The sequence below is a fragment of the Ambystoma mexicanum genome, chromosome 10, assembly GCF_040938575.1.
Source record: "Ambystoma mexicanum isolate Mex_15411 chromosome 10, UKY_AmexF1_1, whole genome shotgun sequence".
NCBI lineage: Eukaryota > Metazoa > Chordata > Amphibia > Caudata > Ambystomatidae > Ambystoma > Ambystoma mexicanum.
In genome coordinates, this window is record NC_090932.1 from 1,471,143,399 (window position 1) to 1,471,165,432 (window position 22,034).

The window sequence follows — 22,034 nt, forward strand, 5'->3', positions numbered from 1 at the left end:
GTAGAGAGGCCCCTGGCTGGGTCGGCTGTCAGCGGAGCTTGACAGGCAGTGGGTCAGGAGAGAGGACAGGTGGCGGCCGGTCCGTGTCCCAGAGACTCTGCACGCATTACCGCTGTCCTCATTTAGACCTGACATCAAGGCCAAGTGAGTCCTGGCTCCCACTCAAGCTTCTGATGTCGGGAACAAAAGGCTCACTCTTAGTCGTGGCCTTTAACGTTCACTTACACTCAGATGGCAAATCAAGGCGCGGAAACAAGTGCCAGCGGCGAAAATAAAGTACATTGTGTTAGTAGGGTAATGGCGTTTCAGCAAATCACTCGCCAAACGCTACTTATGGTTTCTTTTACAGCGAATTATATATATATATATATATAAAAAACGTTGAGTCACAAATACTGTTAACCACCCAAAACACAGCAAACACAGAGATGCTGTAACTATGACAACATTCCCACAGCATTACAAGAGTCTGTTCCTGGCTACCTGTTCACAAATGCCCGAAGGTGAGATCTGTTCACTGCACCCAGCGAACTCCTAAATTGGAAAAAGCCAGCCAGTCCCAGGTTGCGCCTGCTGTTTCCAAAAATATCGCCAAACGCACGCATGCGGATGTCGCCAGGAGACACGCAGACATGGCCGCCGCGCTGGGTGTCTCGCGGCAATGTCTGCGGAAACCTGTGTTACGGGTAACTTGATTTGGCTGCCAGCTTCCAAGGCCAGAGGGTGTCTTCCTAAAGCCGTTACGGAGAAGGCACCACTATGTGGTCTTGAAAGATAGAAATTAAAATGGTCTTTGCCCAATGAAGGTATCCTTTCTATAAGTGTGTTTTTTTTTTTAAACCATAAAGTGTACGTTTCGTTTGGCCAACAGGATCGACCTCGTGCAGCATATTTTTCATTTTGGTTGCTTTTTCGGGGTACTGTAAATAGAGACACTTTTTGGCTCGCTAAACCCAAGCACGTAGTCAATGCTCTGAATATATGCTCTGGCGTTTATGAAGCGCAAACATGTTATGGGGTCTTGTACCGCGCACTTTTGCCACTTGCGTGGTCTCTTGGCGCTCTGGCGGGTCTGCAATGGAAAGAGGGTTGGGGTTTGTTACTGGGATGCAACGGGGACACACCTAGGGGTTACAAGTAGGGCACAGGGATACCAGAGGAGCTGGGAAGGGTATGAGGAGCGGCGGTGGACTGGCCCACAGGGAACTCAGGTAATTTCCTGGTGGGCCTCTACGCCTCTTTTGTGTGGATGCCCTGGATTTCTGTTTCGCTTACTCTGCCTCCCATGCACACTGCCCTCTTCGTTCAGTCTCTCTCTGCCACATCCCATTTGAACTGTTCTTGTGGGAGAAACCCAAGCCAACATTTCCAGGGCTGCTTTTGATTCCCAGTCCACCTCTGATGAGGAGGAGGGGAGGTTGGGAGCTCCAGAGGTAGAGGAATAAGGCATTGATCATTCTTTACCTACTGTTAGCTGATAGCTGACATTAAGAAAAGAAATGACAAACGTAGGTGTACATATAAGACAAGAATAGTAACTTTTTTTCTACCTCAGTCATTGCAACTTCATTAAGCTGTAAGCAACACGTACTGGACACTGAACCGGTCACCTGTGGTGTTAACACGCATCTCAGCATCCACATTTTGACATACCTGCCTATCGGACCGGAGGGAAGTGAGGTGGCAGTAGTAGTAAGACTAGTCATTTATACAGCGCCTTTTCCCATTTGTATGGCTTCAACATGCTTGTGGTGGGAACGCCCTCGGGGACCGAAGTCCAGGTATGGCAACATTCCCCGAAAGACTTGGAATGTGTGTGTGCATTTGGCCAAGATTAGGATTTAGGTGGGCTGGTTAGGCTACAGTAAGCAACCCAAGAGATAAGGCACAGGTGCTAAGGGAGGTCACGAGAGCCCGCTAGTGCAAGAGACTTACTATGTGTCCATCTAGACCGAATTTGTCATAGGTTGACGCTGTATTCTAATGGCAGAGGTGTTGAGCCAAGTCAGGTGTAAGGAGGCAAAGACATAAGTGTCCAGGTAGACCAAATGTGTCATAGTCGTAGCTGCATTCTAATACGTGTGATTGGAGAGCCCTGCCTGCGACAGATGTCTACCAAACTGGCACGTTATACGTACCTTAAGCTCCAATTGAGCTTATCTTTGATCTCACTGTGTGATCAGATCATCTGTGCAAAAAGACAAGGAACCCTCCTAGGCTCTTCTAGGTACTATGGACAGGGTACCCTCAAAGTATTTTCTAAGTGCACTAGACAGGCTAATTTAGTACATCTTCTAAGCGTGACAGACTATCATAAGATCTTGGGATCATAGGATTCTCTAAACGCAATAGACAGGCTACCCTTATAGTGTTACTATATATCTTCTAAATTCTATAATGGGCTACCTTCAGGCATCTTCTAAGTGCAATATCAAGGAAACTTGCACATATCCTTATGTGCTATAATGGCTAACTTATAGATCTTCTATGTGAAATGGATAGGTTGTCGTCATATATCTTTGAGCGCAATGGACAAGCTAACATTATAAAGTGCAACACAAGTGCTTACTCCCAAGTCCATCTAAGTACAGCCCACTACCCATGTTCGAATCAGTCTAACCTTCACAGTTCTTCTGAGTGCAATACATGTGCCACCCGTCACAGTTTCTTCTAAGCTAACCTACCCAAGTCCATTCTACAAGCAATACATATGCTAGCCTTCACAGTTCTTCATATGCAATACATCTGCTAATCTTCACAATTTCTTCTAAGTGCAACCCATGTGTTAACCTACCCAATGTCTTCTACCCCCAAATCCATCTAAGTACGACACATTTCCTGCCCCCAGACTAAATCAAAGTGCGACAACTTTCCTGCCCCGAAATACCTCCTCAAAGTGTGACACATTTCCTGCCCCCGCATTACAGCTAGGTGTAATACATGTCCTACTCCCAATATCTATCTAAGTGCAAAGCCTTTTCTACTCCTCAAAATCCATCTGAGATCGACACATTTCCTACCCCCAAAATACAGCTAAGTTTAACACATTTTTACCCTCAGGATTCATTTAAGTGCAATACATTTCCTACTCCCAAAATCCATCTCAGTGCAACGTCTTGCCCATTCCCCAAAAACCACCTGAGCGCGGCTAATCTCCTACCCCCAAAATACAGCTAACTGCGACACCTTTCCTACCCCCAAAAATCCATTTAAGTGCCACACCTTTCCTACTCCCAAAATCTATCTAAGTGCAATACACAGAAAACTCCCAATACATCTAGCAAACTATCTAGAGGGTTCAGCAGGTAATCTACACAGTGTTTAATATTGATGGTACTGATGTAGGAAGGAGTGGCAGGATTTTAATTGAGCACAGTAATGGCTGTGCTCACCGCCCATACCGACCTTATCATAGTTGTTGCTGCAGGATGCTCTGTCTGGCATCCATGGGCGAATAGGGACAAACAGGGATTGGAGCTGCCTAGAGCGGAGCTGCCCTTTGCCATGGCCCTTTGCCAGCATCCCTGGGCAAGGCTGCGCTAGAGGTGTAGGGAAATAGGCGGTGTTACGAGTCACGTGGGCTACAATGACCCAATCAGTTGTCTGGAGGGCATGTGGAGGGTGAGGGGAGGGTTGGGAAAGGGGAGGCAAGGTGGATGGGGAAGAAAGGCAAAACAAAGGGCAGGGAGAGCAGGCTGGCCCCAAATTAGCAAAAAGGAAATAGAGAAATATAATATAAGTATGGTGGGAAGGCAAGTACGATATGAGTATATACCCACACTGAAAAAAAGAGTGACAACAAACACACACACAAAAACCCACACACAATCCTGCACCCTCTTCCAAATCCATATACCAATTTTCTGAGGATTGGCACATCTCAGGGATTTAACACTAGTTCTGTTGTTGGGGAGCACCGTCAGTCATCAGGGCAAATGTTGCTTTAGCACAGTGCGTATGTTGGGGAGCAGGGAGAATGCAATCAGTCTCACAGTTCATGAGTGGATCAGAGGCGTGGAGGGAATGGGTGTTAACTAATATTATGTCCATGTAGGTGCCGGTTTCAACTACACACCCTATCTCTGGAACAAGATAACAATGCAGATAAGACTGGCCCGTCCATCTTACACTTCAGGAAGGACCCGAAAACCCTACTCTTTAAAAAACAACTCACAAAACGCTGATTGCTCCATGCAACCCGACTTTTCCCAATCCAAAGTAACCCTCTTCCTCTGGTCCCACTAGCCATTCCGGCTACATCTAATAACCCTGCATCCTACCTCTAACCTCATGGGAGCCTCCCCTAGGTACAGTACTCTGTTGCTTTCCCATCTAGGTTCATCCTTTATAAACCAATAGGATGCACATCCTATACACACAATGATGAAGCCATCTGTTTCTGTTCTGGTTTTATGATTTTGGACAGCGACCACCTGGTGTGAATTTGAAGAATTTCACGTTTGTGTAAAGGATCACAGTGGACGCACTCGATTTAAGAACTGCTTAGCTACACCAGTGGACCTGTTTTGATGGTTGATAAATGCGCCAATTTGGGCCTCGTCCTACATGGCTTTCGACTGATTGCTTTTCTACAGTTGCTTTCTCACGCTGGTGCACTACACATAAAGGACTGCACGTTTGTTTTTATTGACACCTTTTTGTTGTACCAGCACACATCTGTGTTTGGTGTTACAGCCTGCTGAGAACAAATATGGGGACTGCTTAGTCTTTCGTAAGATTATTGATTCAGAATCCTTCAATGATGGTGTTCATTGGACTGGTGTCATGACCACTAACAGAATGCCAAGCTTTCATTCATATTCTCACCAGAAACGCGTGTGCAACACTGGCCAGCAATGGACAAAGAGGGTGACTGGTTGGCGTAAACATCTATTCATACACATTGAGCGCCCCTGCCAAAATGGCCGCCAAGTAAGGACTCTGCTTCTAAACCAAGATGGCCCCCAAGCAGCCCATACAACTTGTATCCGTGGTGGTCTAGTGGCCAAGTGCAGCCCAGGGCTATACAAACCCCAACCTGGGCGACACCCAGTGCTTAGCCTTCCCTCCAGCAAGATTGCAAGTGGTGTAGTGCTTGCCGTTCTTCTGTCTACACGTGCCGGAGGATTTAGTTTGCAGTTCCATTCATCTTACCCGATTCAGTGTAGCAGCGGTCCGCTTGTTCTCTGGAACACCAGCTGGCCTCAATCACTTCCCCGGCACGAGTGATCATCAGTCGTAACACCAGCGCTCACATGTACACGCGTCGGAGTCCATTGCAGCATTCTGCACCTGCAAAGAGAAGACACAAACAGTAAGTCCTGAGGCTGCCGCATCCACACTCCCGGATCCCCGACAAACCCGGCTTACCTGGAATCCGCATCTGCACAATTGACAGCTGCTGTATTCCTTGTGGCTGCTGCAAGAGAAGACCATCAAGAGGGATCAGCTTATTACAAACTTAACGGGTGCATACTTTCTAAAGACATTGAGGACATGCAAAGAGACATTGAGGACATTTAAAGACATTAAGGAACTCTGCCTTTTTGCTGAGTATTACAGTAAAAGCCTTCAGTTGGAACTTACAGGAAGCATCTTGTGCGCCGCAGCAGGACTGGGCCATATCTATTCAGTGAAGCAACTGGATCAGATGTTATCCTGATTGGTGCAAGTTCGTCTGCAAAACACTGAAGATGAGCTTGGGTTCTCTACTAATACTCAACCCAGAAGGTAGTGGAAGGGAAGCAGAAGGGTGAAAGGTATAAACAGCAGACAATAACGCACTTCACGTGTTTACACTTAGGCTCCGCCAGAAGTCTCATCCTTCTTCCTCACACCATTGAGACGGTTCCATGTGTTAAAATCGTGGCAAAAATGTCTGTGGACACAAAATATCACGGCAAAAAGGCTGTGGTTTTGCCGCCGCAATCCATGTAAAGGATGCGGGGGACACCCCCACAACCCCTTGTACCCATTTAAGAGGGGCGGGGGACACAACCCCCGCTCCCCTTAAATGGTGTAATGGGGTACACCTTTAACTGGTCAAACCACAGCCAATTCCGTGATTTTTTTTACAGGTGACATTTTTGCTGCAATTTTATCACTGCATACCATTGAGACATCTCACCAAACCACTTCCAACTCACTGCACGCTGGGCAGTAGCCTGTCAGCGAAACAGTGGGGAGGGAGTGGCTTGGGCCAGCATTATGTTTCAGGAACCACGCCACCATATCCAGAGTAACACGCCTGTCGATCCGGACTAGGCACTCCTGCAGGTCCCCAGGGGTAAGTGTTACAATTGGTAGGTCCGCGCTTAGAAACCTCTGGTTATTAAGCACGTTATAAATAACATATATCATATCATAGGCAGTAGTGCCCTGTATTGGACCAAAGAAAGAAGTACAAGTGCAAAAGATGATTTCTGTAGTACATGATTTTTGAAGAACCAACGCATCCCTTCTTTGGATGTGAACATTTGGGGATGGTGAGGGATGCTAAAATACGGTATGTCATGTGGCCAGATGGTGCTTTTCACTTTCTAAAACTACTGCAGTCTTGCCATTGAAACCAAGGGGCTTTGTGTGCAAGTAAAGTTATGTCAAATACAGCTTGTAAAAGTCTCTATCATACAGAACAGTTAACTGGATAAATTAAAGAGGGTATACATACCTGTTCTACAAGGCTACCCATAGTGCAAATATTTCAGCGCTGAGGCAATCCAAATCCTCCATTAGGAACTATAAATCTTATGTCATTATTACTCCTCTTGTATTTAAGAAAGTAGTAACGTTAAATATTCCAGTCTCCCATGTCTTCTAGTAAAGTGTAATTGTACTGCTATTTACCTACCACCACCTACAGGGCTGGTATCCGGGACAATCCTACTGCTGTTTACCTAGTACCACCCCAAGGGCCGGCATCAGGGACAGTCCAAGTGCATTACCTAGCACTGCCTCGGCTACTATCAGGGACATTCCAAGTGTTGCTTACCTATATATGGCACAGTCCAAATGCTGTTTCCCTAGCACCACCACAGGCCTGATACCTGGGACAGTGTGAGTGCTGTTTACCTAGGACCCCCATGGCTGGGCTCCCTGTCCGCCCTGCTTTCTCTACCACCGCTCCCTCTTTCTCCACCACCCCTCCCTCTTTCTCCCCTCTTCTTCACTCACGCACACTCTCCTCTTTGCCCCACATCTCCCCCACCTCTCCAGTGAACATCTACCCATCCTTTGGTCTGCCAACTCATTCTCTACCCCAGTGGATCGCTTTTCACCACAAGCTATTAAGGAATTTACACCTTTCACGTCTTCTCATCTCTCCAGCCTTTTCAACCTAGGCTTCTCAAATAGTCCCTTCTCTGTCTGCTACAAATCAGCCACAGTCTTTCCTCTTTTAAAGAAACCAATTACTGATCCCAACAGCCCTTGATTTTACAGACCCGTATCTCTCCTTCCCCATCAATCCAAAATCCTTGAGAGGGCTGTCTTCAATCAAATATACCACTATCTCGAAGTACACTCAATTGCCAGCTCCCGCACCTTCTCCCCTACACCTCATCATGGGGGCATTCTTCAAGGTCAGTCCTAGGCCCACTCCTCTTCGCTCTATACACTTACGCGGCAAACCCATCTCCTCCTTCGGCTTTAACTATCACCTCTTTCCTGTCTAGGCGTTAGAGCCGGACATGCTTAATGTTTGCAATTGAAAATGTCAGCCGAAAGATATCTGGCCGCCTTTCAAGTACTATCTAAGTGCATCAGGCAGAGATGACGATACAGAAGATGATATTCTGATAACAACAGCTGTAACGAACTGAAGGGTTGGGAAGGATGACATCAAGCAGGGACGGAAACACCGAAGGCTTGTTTTGCCCATGCAGTACCGAATTGAACTACAGAGAAGAACACAGCGCAGAGTATAAGACGTTCAGTGAGAGCTGTTAGGACTGGGGGAGTTATGCAGTTAACGTCGATTGCTAATTATCAGGATATCGATGATTACTATATTATGAAATGCTCTTGCATATACCTGTATACACATGTGCATGATTGAAAAAAAGCTTAATAACACCAGCTATGAAAAAATGATGAACTCTTTCCCGTCAATACTTTGTTCTTCTTCTCCTCCCCCTCCCCCTGTAGACTCAGAGCGTTTAATCAACTTACGTGACATCAGCCGCTGAATGGAATCATGTGGCGTCATGCTCAACTCTTCAAAGACAGAAGTCATTTTTCTCCCGGCCTCCAATGCCAATCCCCCCCTTTCTTCATCTCTTTCTCCCTGAGCTCTTCACCTTCTTATCCATGGCTCGCAACCTTGGTGTTATCTTTGACAGACTTGGAACTCTTCCAGACCAGCTGCTGCCACTGTAGCCATGCCTAACCTCCTTAACAGTAGAAAAACCCTCCCACATCACACTGACCAGTCCACTAAAACCAGTATCTCTACTTTTGCGCTCAGCAAACCGGACTACTGCGCAAGTCTACTTCTTGGTCTACTCATTTTCTCTCTTCAACAAAGTTCTTAACTTTGCCCTATTCACCCTTTGCAACCTACCCACATCATCCACATCCCTACCCAACGTCACTGTGCTTATTGGCTGTCTGTGCAAAATTGCTCTCTCCTTAAATTCCTGCAACTCGTCTATAAACCCATCCGGGCTCTTGACCCTCCTCCCACCACCCAGTACCTCAATTACTTCATCTCACTGCACTCCCTTTTGATCTCTCTGCTCCTCATTTCCGTACAACCTATCGGTCCCTTACTCTTCCTGCTCCCCCTCTCGCTCCTTTTCCCTACTTACCCCATTCCACTGGAATTCTCTCTCGACTGGTCATCAAAATAATCACGTGGGTGGAACTCTTCACAACAGGGATCAAACATGGTCTGCTAGCTATGAAAGCAACTCCTCCTACCCAACTGCCCCATCTTCCTCTCCTAATCACACAAAACCACCTCTCTTGCACTCGACCATCATGGCTACTCTATGGAAATTGCAAAAGATGTGTATATATATTGGCCTAAGGCCTTTCACCTCAAAAGTATTGTTGGTTTGTCCTTCTGTCCCTGGTATATGTTCCCACTCGTACCCCTTCATCACACAGATTACCTTGTTCTATCCAGCAAAGATGCTTTGTAAAGGCCAAGAGAAGAATTGTTGCTGGTAGTCCATCAGTGCAGAGATCTGTAATCTGATGAAAATACCTTATCGGTACTGTTGGAGTTATAGATCAAACAGGCTATTTTCCTTACAGTTTATTAGACAATCAATATTCTAGTTTGGTGCTTTTTGGTACCATTGTCTGCGCTTATTACCTATATTATATTTGGTATCTGTTTATCACTTTGTGTTTGAGAAATTATCCCATAAAAATAAAGGCATCAGGTGGATCGAAGGCAAAAAAGACTGAATACCAAAGGCCGCTGAGCCCCACACCGCACGCGAGTGTTCACGCAAGGGCTGACAGGTGCAGTCCAGAGAGAGAAGTCACAGGCTTAGGGTGCAGTTAAGTGTGTTTAGGGGGCGGGGAGTCAAAGAGGGGCTCAGGGATGAAACCCCTGATGGAAAGGAAATCCTGCCAATGTGTGAGACGGTGAAAGCAAGGGGCGGAAGTACTAACTGGGGAATTCAGGTTGTGAATCCCGACAAAATCATCATAATTCATTCTTTACTAAATTGACTACTTTCAAATTTATGTTCAGACAACAAACAACAGTGTTTTGGTTGGCTGCTTGTCTAGTACGGCTGTGTCTATGATTCCCAATGCCTAGGTTCGAGTCCTTGAAGTGGATGCTGAAAAAGGAATAATCCATGGCAAAGAGGCTGTGGGCAATACACCCTGCACAACAGGAACGAGTTGGGCATTTACCAGGCCATAGACAAAAGGTAGATTCTAGAGGAAAACAATACCGACAAAATTTAGGGATGCTTCGGGCGTGTTAGGTGCCCCATCATTTATTTATTTTATTTATTTTTATTTTTTACATTTATATAGCGCACAAGCAGCCCAGGGGCATCTTGGCTGTAAGTGAGTTCAATCCAGCAATCCAACTAAGTCAATGCTTAGGATGGGATGCCCAATGGAAGCCCTTATTTATATATGTTTATGTCAAAATTTCTTAAATCTGGATGATGAACCCTTATATAACGCCCCTCTCTTTGAATCCCCCTGACCTCACTGAGCCAAGAAGTAGGTTTGTTTTGCAAATTAAAAAGGTTTATTTGAAGAATTAAACAAAATATATATATATATCACACTTTTATGAATAAAATAATATTTGAATAGCACACTTATGAATATGGACGGTAATCAACAATGGGTAATATTACAATAGCACAATCTCTTAATCTGAAAGGAGTCGAAAGAGGAAGGATAAGGTAGCAGAGAATACTTTTATGGTTCAAGGAAGTGCAAGATAGAAAAGAATGCAGCACAGAAATAAACTTGATATGAATTCAATCAGAAGATAATATAATCACTTTTTCCCCTTTGACCACTCACTCCCCCCACTATGCAGTATGAAGAGATGGGAAGGAGGTTACACAGGTTTCAAGAATACAATCAAGAATGCAGTTCAATTCCAGTTCCCCCCAGCAAGCTTAGAGAGACACAGGAATGATTTTAAAACATAGGTCAAAACGCTTTGGAATGTGATTGCAATGGATGGAAAAATATACTAAAATGATTTCAATTCACTAAGGGATAGTCAGAATAAGTGATAGTTACTTCGGATTAGTTCAGGTCAACACTAGCAATGATTCATGAGTGATTACCAGGTTGAAAACGAAATTCAGCAATTGAGAACAAAGAGCAGCTATTTTGACAGAAAAGGAAATTGAGCTAAATTGCAATTCGCTGCACTTTTTCCACATGCATAAATCGCGATTACGGAAAAACTATAAGGAATTGGAATGTCATTTTAGGTTTGAGGATCTTAGCTTTAAGATGACAGTTAAGATGACATTTCGCTTTTAGGACATACGGTTCAAAAGATACAAACGTTTTTGTGGAGGTAGATTTACAGAAATAAAGTCAAGATTTCAGAATTGACAAATGGCACTTTACAGATTTGAAATCAACAGGATGGACACAAGATTTCTATAATGCAGTTCTAAAAGATTAAAATGGATGGAGGAGGATTATTTTAAACTAAGAGATTGGTTCTGTACAGTTCTAGACTAGATACTCACTCCTAGTTTTGGAATGGAATGGAAATGGGCCTCGTCACCGATCTGGTCAGGTTTGGACTTCACTCGCCACCGGACGGTCTCAGGCACTGGTTCTGCTCACAGCACAGCCTCTGGTCTGGGTCTGACGGGTCTGGATACAGCACTGCTCTCTCTGGGTCTGGAACTGGGTTCTAGCATAGGGTTCTTAGCTAGTACAACAAACCAGCTCAGGCCGGCTGTTGAATGTGTGAATCAGGTTGCTAAAGTTCTGAAGCCTGCTGAGAAGGATTCAGCTTGTGAATTAGGCCTCTCTTTCAGGTTCTAGAGCTTGGTTCTAGAGTCTGGTCTCTGGATCTATCTTGAGTCTGGAGTCTGGATATTGGGCCTCATCACGAGTTGGGCTGTAGCCCTTAAATGCGGTGGTAATGGTATTACCGCTGCATTTAAGGGCTGGCCCTATCACGAGTTGGGCGTTAAATCGGCTGTTTTACCTCCAGCTTTTTTCTGGAGGTGAAAATCCCTGTTTTCGGCTGTATTACAGCCGGCTGTATTAGCCTGCAGTATTAGCACCAAAAAATCCCCATTGGATCCAATGGACCCATTCAGGAATGGGGATTTACCGTTAAGGCCCAACCCGTGATCCGGTGGTAATACCACCGGACTGGTCGGCGCTAGGGCTATTACAGTCGGCGGTATTGCAGCCAGGAATACAGCCCAACTCATGATGAGGCCCATTGTATGGATCTGGTCCGGCAGAGTGCTTCGCAGGAATCAGTTGAAGTGGAAAAGTGAGTGTGTCCCATCTGTCCTGAGCAGTCTCTTTTTATGTGTTTTCAAAGTGGGTGTGGAGGCTGATTCTACATGCCCAACCCCCTAAGGATTTGATAGGTTAGAGGACTTGCTGTCCCCTGACTGGAGAACGGGTTAGCATGTCAGAATGAGTCAGAGTGATGCTGTGTTTATGGCTTGGCTGTAATCCCTCCCCTCTGCTTTCTCATAGAAAATCAAGGTTTCCCAAAACACATATTTCCCAGATACACAAGTTGTTCATAGTACATGTACACCTAACAGATTAATTAAGGCTGGTCTTTGTTCAAATCCCTTGTTCCTACGAGCTTGGGTTCAGAAATGACAACTTATTCGCGCATTTGGTGGGTTTGCCAAGATTGGTTCCGCACCAAATTTTACACAGACATACACACCCTCTCTAAGCATATTACTGTAAGTTCATATGTTCCTAGCAACAACACTGCAGCTACAATATTAATAATTACGGGGTTTGGTCTCAGAACATCACACAGCGCCCAGCTTAGTCTTAAATTGTGGGTGAATATTTAATTTTAAGAATCCCAAAGTTTGACATTTCTGTCAGCTTGGTAAATTTTGTAAATTGCAATTTTATAAACATATATTTGCTCTCAATTGAATTCACATCTCAGTCTGGTCCGCCCCTAGAAGCTTGGTGAGTCAGATGGTCACATGGCCTGTTTCTCCCAGAACAGTTGTTGTGGACAGTTACACCCAAATCAGCATATTCTATTCAGCTGAAAGAATCCATTGTCTCTTTTTCCTGCCAGCAGGGGAAATCTCCTCCTGTCACAACAGTTCTAATTAACATGTCCATGTTGCTGAGAAGGCCCAGGTGTGAAGGGCTGTCATGGAAGCAAGCCTTTTTTGGGGGTTTTAATTAAATCAGATTGCCTTCTAGTCAATTTCAACAGTTCCTATATATAACATTTATAACTTAAGGTAAGCAACATAGCTTTAAATCAAGTCTTCTGTTTCAGAATATAGCTTTAAATTGTATCCACCTCTTAGCAAGTCTTTCTTTGGCATAGTTTGAGTTCAATTGTTCACTTACAAAAGTGTTTTAAAATGCCGGCTTCTGGTAGTGGTAAGCAACGGTATTGCACCCATTTTTGACAGCTGTCTATCTTTTAAAAAGGGATTTAGCTTGATAGCATATGATTCTTGCTGATACGGTATTTGTGTGAATTCTTGCAGTAAATGATGTGGAACACCCAAGAAAGAGGTTGGATCTTTTGGTGGTATTGTGAGCCATGATTTTAGCAATTTTGAACAATCAAGAAAATGAATTTTTGAACAGCTCTGTATTCCTTTGCACTGATTTTGCTCTGTGTGCAGCCAAAGGATGGGATCTGGCAATGGTCTCCTGTATTAACACTGACAGAGGCCAAAGCGAGCAGCATGCTTTCCGGCGGCCATTATGATGTTTCTGCTGCCAGCAATGCCTGGTGATGTTGCAGGGCTTGGATGAGTGGGTTAAAACATCCCACATGGCACTGTTAAATTCATCAGCGTCTGCTCACGGCTCTGTGCTCTGATCCTGTTTCCAGTGGTCTAAGTGAGTGGGAATGGTTGGGAGCGGTGCTCCTCTACTTTTTAAAATTAAGTTTTACTGCTCCTGTATTTTTATTTTAAAAAGAAACCATTTCAGAACGGTTTTGTTTTAAAATAACTGATGTAGGAAGAAGTTAAAACCTGCACTTTCAGTGCACTACACTGAACGTTCCTTTAAACAGTAGGTGCATGTGTTTGGGGGTTTGTATTGTGTGTGGGAGGCGGTGTGTGATGGGTTTTGTGGGGAGTGGGTGCAGGCTAGCAGGGAACATAGTTACTTCTTTTCATACATTTCGACCACTGCCTGTTTCACATAGATATGTCCATTGCACCTACATCCAGCTGCATGGCGCATGGCCCTCACAACAGCCAATCCTCTTTACTTTGGGACTACCAGGCCCCGAGGACTGTACTTTATGAATGTTTTGCTTGTGCTGGGCACATTCCGATGCTACAGGTAGGTTCTCAATCGCTGTGATTGTGCCCTGATTCTGTCAATTTTCCATATCCCAGAAAGGTATCCATGATCTTCAAGGATTTTTTATGTAAAATGTGCTTTTCATAATCGAATTTGCACGGCCATTAACATCAGTTTGTGGGTAAAATCAAGCGGCTGGTGTTTGTCCGCCGCAAGAACCTGAGCTCTTAGTTGCAATTGCTTCATCAAGATTGGAAAGTAAGAACTTAACGACTTAGTGGAAAGCAGGCTTCGTCGATTAATGGAATCATACGCGAGATAAAATGGCCGTCGTTTGCTACTCCCTCTGCTCTATACAGCCGGCAAGACTCTTCGCTTCCATTACAAGAAGCAAGGACACATGCCCCGCCCACTACTCCAGCACCCAGCAGCCAACGGGGACGCGCTCTTCTCTCAGCCGTATAAGTGTGCTCGACGGCCCTTCTTGGCAATCACCCTCCTGCTGAAAGGAGGAGAAATGTCAGATCTGCTTGGAGTAGGTTCGCATTTTTTTGGATCCATGTCATTTCGTTTCACGTCAGCTCACTAAAATGCAACTCCGTGCATTTATTTGAAAATGTCCTCTTTAAAATAACGTGGTTTTAAGCATACTGCAACCTAGCTCTTCTCATAGTTTTTTTTAAAGTGCAATCCTTTTTTAGCGTAATATTTCTCCATTAATGATTTAGGACGGGGACCACCCTCCCAATATCTCTTCCCCCACTAACCCACCCCATCAGCTTTTCCCATTTTCTTATTTGTTAAAGCAGTTATTGAAATTCCTGTTATTCCTTTTATTCCGTTCCCCCTTAAACATACCTTTCTCCTTTGCTAAATTTATGAAATGTATGATGTTGTTATGTTTGTTAAAGTTTTTTAAGAACTGAAAACCAATATTGATAAATAAAAATAAATAAAAAGGTAATATGATAATCAACATGTACTAATTATAACAAAATTGTCGAGTTGTGTAGGAAGTTACACAATACAAATAATACGCAGACGCGGAGTTTCTCTTAACACGTCTTTATTCATTCACACGATCTTCCGAAGTGCCTTACTTCGTCATATCCCGTCCCTCCCCTTCCTGTTGCCTCGTGTTCCCTCACACGTGACAGGGGAGGAATGTGACGACATCACACCCCCCCGATACTAAACATTAAGTTCACTATCAGGGCATCTCCTCAATGAGGCGCGGTGGTCGACGTCGGGATCTCTGGGGTCTCCAGTTATTTCTCTCACGCGACTCCAGAGGTGTCCAGCGGAGCTCATCAGCGTCGGAGTCATCTTGGTCTCCTTCATAGGGTGCATCTCGCATCTGAGTGTCCATTGGTACGCATGGTTCGACTAGTGGTATGATTCCAAGCATCTTCTTGAAATGAGAGCTGTTTCTTGTTATTGTGTGGGCTGCTCCTTCAGCTGTGATGAGAGAGCCTTTCCTCTGTGTGATGGTGAGGGGCTCTGCATTGAACGACGCCATGTTTTTGCGGTGTTGTGGCTGTCGCACTACGACGATGTCCCCTGGCTCTAGATTATTCTCCTCGGCTCTCCTTCTCCGGTCTGCCATGGTTTTCATATTCATTTTCTGGGCCGCATCATGCAGTCTCATTTCAGTGTCTCCTTTGTACCGTTCTTCCTCGAGTTCTATGTGTGGTAGCCTAGTTCGCACATTCCTGCCAAACATGACTTCTGATGGTGACTTGCCAGTGGTACTGTGTGGGGTATTTCGATAGTCTCTCATTAATTTGCATAATAATTTTTCCAGTGGCTCTCCTGTCAAGCGAGCTAGTTGTGTGGTTCGTTTGATGCTTCCCATGAACCGTTCAACTGTGCCGTTCGCTTGAGGCCACAACGGTGTTACTTTCCTGTGGTGGAAACCCATGTACTCGGCAAAGGTTTTGAAGTCTTGGCCTGTGAATGGTGGTCCATTGTCCGATTTTACTACCCTTGGGATCCCGTATGTGGCAAACATCCTGTCCAATGCGGGGATGGTGTGATGTGCTGCTGTTGATGACACAACTTGCGCATCAGGGAATCTCGAGTACTCATCGATGACTACTAAGACATATTCACCCCCTTCCAGAGGACCAAAATGATCTACAGCAATTTCTTCCCAAGTTCCGTTGGGTAAGTCAGTCATTTTGAGGGGTTCTGGTCTGGTTTGAGGGTTAAGAACTACGCACGTGGGACATGTTTTCAGTAGTTCTTCCACTTGAGTATCTAGCTGAGGAAACCATACCCTTTGTCTTAACATCCTTTTTGTGGACATTATTCCCCGGTGTCCTTCATGTGCAAGATCAAGGACTCTTTTCCTTAATGAGCGAGGAATAACTAGTTTTGTCCCTTTCAGTAGGAGTCCCTCTGTTTCTGCAAGTTCTTCCTTCACCGTAAGCAGACAGGTGATGTCTTGTTTGGTTACTTCTTCCGCACTTTCCTTGAGTTGTTTTGCTTGTTTCCAATGTCCTGTTTCAAGACATCTCAAAATGACCTGTATTGCTGGGTCCAGGTTGGTTTCTCTGGCTATGTGTTCCATGTCCAGTCCTTGTGGTGTGCATTCTTGGACCACATACCTAATGTATTGGTCTGCAATGGATGGATCGGAGTGGCAGTCTTGAATGGGATGACGTGAAAGAAAATCTGCAGGATTCTGTTCCTTTCCGGGTCGATGAATAATGTTGAATTGATAGTCCTGTAGCCTTAAGGCCCATCGAGCTATTCTGGGAGGCATCTTGGCTTGAGCATTTCCATAGATGAATAGTAGTGCCTGGTGGTCAGTGACTATGGTGAAAGGTTTTCCATATAGGAACAGATGAAAATGTACGCAGGCCCACACAACCGCCAAGCCTTCTTTCTCCGCTTGTGAATATGCTTGTTCAGTTTTTGAGAGGCTGCGACTGGCGTATGACACTATGTGTATGGCCTGGTTATCATTGTGATCTAGTTGAGTTAAAATGGCTCCTAGGCCGACTGGACTGGCATCCACTATCAGCTCTGTGTGTTTCTGTGGGTCAAAATATGCCATGTTTTTGGCATCAGCGATGCGATCCTTGATGCTTTGGAACGCTTGTTGGCATTCGTCCGTCCATCGGAAGTCAACGTTCAGTTTAGTGAGGGCTCTCAAAGGTGCACTGACAGATGCAAAATCCTTAATGTACCTCGTGCAATAGCTTGCTAGACCCAGAAATGATCGCAAGTCGGTGACAGAGGTTGGTGGTGTTGTGTTTGTGAGTGCGTTGACTTTTTCGGGATCTGGAGTCATTCCATTTTTGGAGAAGATGTGGCCGAAAAACCGCAGGGTTGGTTTTCTAAATTCACATTTGTCCTTATTCAGGGTGAGGTGTGCTTCTTCCAGTGCCATGCATACGCGCATGAGGGTGTCGTCGTGCTGTTCTTGGGTTTGTCCAAACACAAGGATGTCATCACTGTAATTCAGACAATTCGGTACGTGCTTTATTACATTATGAATTTCTGACTGAAATATCTCGGCTGCTGAAGAAACTCCAAAACTGAGCCGCTTGTATCTGTAGAGGCCCAGGTGAGTAGCAAAAGTGGTAATGTACCGGGATCTTTTGTGGAGTTCCAACTGATGGTACCCTTTATTGAGGTCCAACTTCGAAAATATGGTGGCTCCGTTAAGCAAATGCACCATGTCTGTTATTCTGGGAGATTGATGACGTTCTCTCAGGATTGCTTCATTTGGTCTTCTCATGTCCACGCAAATACGAATGTCAGCAGAGTCTTTCTTTGGGACTGGTACAATGGGGGATACCCAAGGAGTGGGGCCTTCAGCAGGTTCGATTATGTCTGCTTCCAAAAGTTTCACTAATTCGTTTTCTACTTGCTTCTGTATATTGATGGGAATACCACGGTAGTGTTGTGCCACCGGAGGGATATTGTTGTCTATGTGCAATTCAATTTGTCGGTCCTTCAATTTTCCCAGTCCTCTGAATAATGCAGGGAAAATCTTGTCAATGTTGGCAGTGGGATCTAGGTGCTTGTGCATCATGAGTCTGTATAAGACATGAATTAGACCCATGTCGACTGCGGACTTGTAGCTTAGAATGCATCCACTATCCGTGGCTGCTTCGAGAACATGCATGGGTATTTCTTTTACGTGATCTTTGTATCGACATGATGCCGTGAAGAAGCCTTTACAAGGTAGTGGCGTCTTGGAACCATATGGGAAGATGAGTGCTCTCGCTGGTTGTAGTCGTGGCGCATTTGGCATGTTGTTGTACACTTCCTCACTCACTACATTCACAGTGGCTCCTGTGTCGACTAGGAACTCAGCCGCCACTTGGTTGACATTGATGATGAGAGTGGGGCTATTCTCTTTTGCTGTAGGGTTTCCCAGTGCATATAGGTAGCCTTTTATTCTTGGTTCTCCTTTACGTAGATTTGATTCCTTCTTGGGTTTGTCCTCTGAGGAGGTACTGGAGATGCTGTCAGAATGTGATTGTTCCACCAGACACCTGACGTATCGTCGGGGGCGTCTTCTCCGCCCGGAAGATGAAGGTTTGTTGTCGCGCCACTCATGTGTGTGTTTTGATTGTCTTCTCTCTGACAGTTCTTCTCGTTGTCGGCGGCGTGATGTGTCATTCTGGTAGTGTGACTCACGATTGGGACTCATACGCCTAAATTCTTTCTCTGGTGAGGGGCGTCTGTTCCTTCCACTCCCTCTGGTTTTGCTGCGATAAATGAAACATACAGCTTTGTAATGATTTTCTCCTCCACAGGCAGAACAGATTTGACCCATGGCAGGGCAGATGCCTTCATGAGGATATTCATGTCCACACCGATAACAGAATGGGTCTGTGTGTCCTTTAGTGTTACTCTCAAGTTTGTGTAAATTTTCATGCTTCCCGTGGATGATGGTGATGTCATCAAGACCTTCTACCTGTGCTGTTAGTGCCGCCTCGGAACGAGCTAGGCGTAGAATCTCTTCCAGATTTCGAGCCTTTTGTAGAAGCCTTTTTCTGAACTCACTGCTTTCACATCCTACAATAATCTGTGAGCGAAGGGCTTCTTCATTCGAGTAGTTGTTAAAATCGCAATGTTTCATCTTTATTCTTAGCCTCATTACAAATGCATCCATTGTTTCACCTTTTAGCTGTTTAGTGGTGTGGAAGATGTGACGCTCGTAGTCCACATTTGTGTGCGGCGTGAAGTAGTTGGTTAGGGTTGTTTTCAATTTGGTGTAGGTATCTATGTCATCTTCAGGAATTTCATCCAAAATATCTCTCACATTTGATCCTATAGCATGGGTGAGCAAGCTGTGTTTCCTTTCATCCTCCAAAGGTCCTACCGCTTTGATACAGACTTCAAAGTCCCTCACCCACTTTTTCCACCTTGGTCCCAGTGTGCTGGAGTCGCTCAGGTCAAAATTGGGGGGTAGCTGAGATATTAGGCCGTCCGTCATGCTTGTGCGAGTTGATCTGACAGGGGTTATTTGTACTGTTAGTGATTCCTCAGAAGAATCATCAAGCATGACAGGTGATGTATAACTGTGCACTGATTTGGAGTGGAAGCTTGGATGACACTAGACACGTGTCTTGTCTTGGTGGCGATGGGAAGTCTCTTTGTTATGTGAAGAGATATGAAATCAATGTACCTTCTGTGTCGCGGGAAGCCGACGCGCTTCACCCGCTGATGTTGCCGCCTTCCTTTTTGGCGCGAAAATGCTGTGAGGAGCCGACGCGCTCCACTCACACACTTCACCCTTGCGATCGCGCGGAGCCGACACTCTCCACCCACTGAGTGATGTCGCCTTCCCTTTCGGCGGGAAGCGCTGTGAGGAGCCGACGCTCTCCACTCACACGCTTCACTGCGAGGAGCCCAGCTGCGCTCTACTCGCAGAACTAAATCCCTCGCCTGAGGGCCGTCGCGGGAAGCCGACGCGCTTCACCCGCTGATGTTGCCGCCTTCCCTTTCGGCGGGAAGCGCTGTGAGGAGCCGACGCTCTCCACTCACACGCTTTCGTGCGAGGAGCCGAACTACGCTCCACTCGCACGTTAAATCCTTTTCTTTTGAAAAAAAAGGGTCAACGCGAGGAGCCGACGTGCTCTACTCGCGCACTGCGTGCGACAATCGCGGGGAGCCGACCCGCTCCACCCGCTGACCAACTGTCGTCTATTGCAGGTGCGTACGAGACCTCGCTCGGACTTCCAGGAAGTTTTAGCTGGCGGGGAGCGTATCTACTCACACCCGCCGTATGCTCTCGTGTGATGTGCTGCTTGGGTTCCCTCGTCGCCAGTGTCGAGTTGTGTAGGAAGTTACACAATACAAATAATACGCAGACGCGGAGTTTCTCTTAACACGTCTTTATTCATTCACACGATCTTCCGAAGTGCCTTACTTCGTCATATCCCGTCCCTCCCCTTCCTGTTGCCTCGTGTTCCCTCACACGTGACAGGGGAGGAATGTGACGACATCACAAAAATGTTATTTGTGTAATTAGTTTAGCTTGTTCCTCAATGAGACAATGTTGTGGACGATATACTTTGAGTTTGCTCTTCACTGGCTTTATTTAATTGAAACGTATTTCAACTAAATAAATGTGCTGAGACGGTCGGAGGCCATTTTTTCCCCTCATGTTTAAAGTATGCCTTTAAGACATAGAGGTCCTGATTTACAAAAGCCTTTTCCAATGAGAAACTCCAATTGAAAACGCTTTGCAAATCAGGGCAAGGATTTGCATTCTCTCTCCTTATAGTCTCTGCTGGGTGAACATTGCCCTCAGTAGTAGCTGTAAACACCGGCTGGCAATGATCGCCCACAGCAGCCGGCGAGACGGTGCGGCCAACGTTATTTTCAAGCAATGCCCCTAACGTCCTAATACTGGCTGCACACCACTGGCCCATGTACATCAGAAGACCACAAAGGGGTGTAGCTAGATGCATAAGTCACATTGTATTAGTAGTGCGGCTGTACTTTGAGTTTGGAGTATTGCCAATACAGAGGGAACTTTCTTAAGGTGCGTTTGTGAGTTAGAGACATTTCACAGATTTTTATTGACGAGTGGCTGATGGTTAAATTAAATACCAAACTGTCATGGGAAATATACACCCTTTGGAAGGCAGACAGATGTTTTACTTTGGAGATCGTTTACAGATGTGGGCATGATAGTTGCTTAGGAGATTTCTGTAATTAATAATCTTTGTATGTCTTTCAGGGCAAGGCGCTCTGGAGGTTCCATCACCCACACCCTCTCGGCCAGTATATGTACTCCTAGCCAGAGTTCTTCAACCTTTGGCCCTCCAGATGTTTTGAACTACAACTCGGATCAGCCGTAGCCCGTGGTGAAGGATCATGGAAGTCGTATTCCAAACGATCAGGAGAGACAGAAGTTGCAGACCTGTCGCAGAAAGTCTCTGCTTGGATTGCTGGATGACTAGTTTGGGATCCACAGGTACAGCCGACCACACCAAGACAAGACTCAAGGGCCAGAACATACCACAGAGGCATTGGCAAAACCTTTCATTGTCTGAGACCTGCTTCAGTAAAACTGAGCGAGCCTGTGTACAAAGCACCCCCTTGTTTGAGCTCTTTGTTGTATTGGGAGCTGCTGGCACATGAAATTTCAAAACACACACACAAAACAAAAGTAGCTTCTAACAAAAAACTGCAACTCCCATTCAAAGTTATTTCAGGGCCCAGCGAAATGGACTTTTATAAAAATAACCAACCTCCTAGAAGTCGGTTTGTGATTAAAATGACAGGTAAAGCAAACGTTGACGTTGGTCTGTTTGATGGGTGACAGTTATGATTCTTTCTGTGAGGAAGGGGAGGATATATTTTAAGAGAAAAATAAAAAGGTCAGGTGTTTGTGGGAGATGCTGAAAAAGAACCTTTTATTATACAGGTTATGCTTCACTAGCGGACTTCTTTCTGGTGCTGTGGAGATTGTTTTGGTCTAATTTGGACCTGTGACCGGACCACAAACTCTGTTGACGGAAGCATAGTTTTTGCAAGCATTAAAAAGCGGAGATTGGCAGCTTCGTCATTGTTGGCCCAAGGCAGCGGACCTACGAAAGCTTGAAGCA

At 45.4% G+C, this 22,034-nt stretch overlaps 1 long non-coding RNA gene across 2 annotated transcripts in view; it reads left to right on the top strand.

Annotated features, from left to right (window-relative positions):
- The window catches only part of LOC138493342 (uncharacterized), an 82,324-nt gene extending 60,591 nt beyond the window's left edge, over nucleotides 1–21,733 (top strand). For both annotated transcript variants that reach the window (XR_011276388.1, XR_011276389.1), the window contains exon 3: nucleotides 21,164–21,733. This is a non-coding gene — a long non-coding RNA (uncharacterized lncRNA). The remainder of the gene's footprint in view (nucleotides 1–21,163) is intronic.
- Nucleotides 21,734–22,034: the final 301 nt, after the last annotated feature.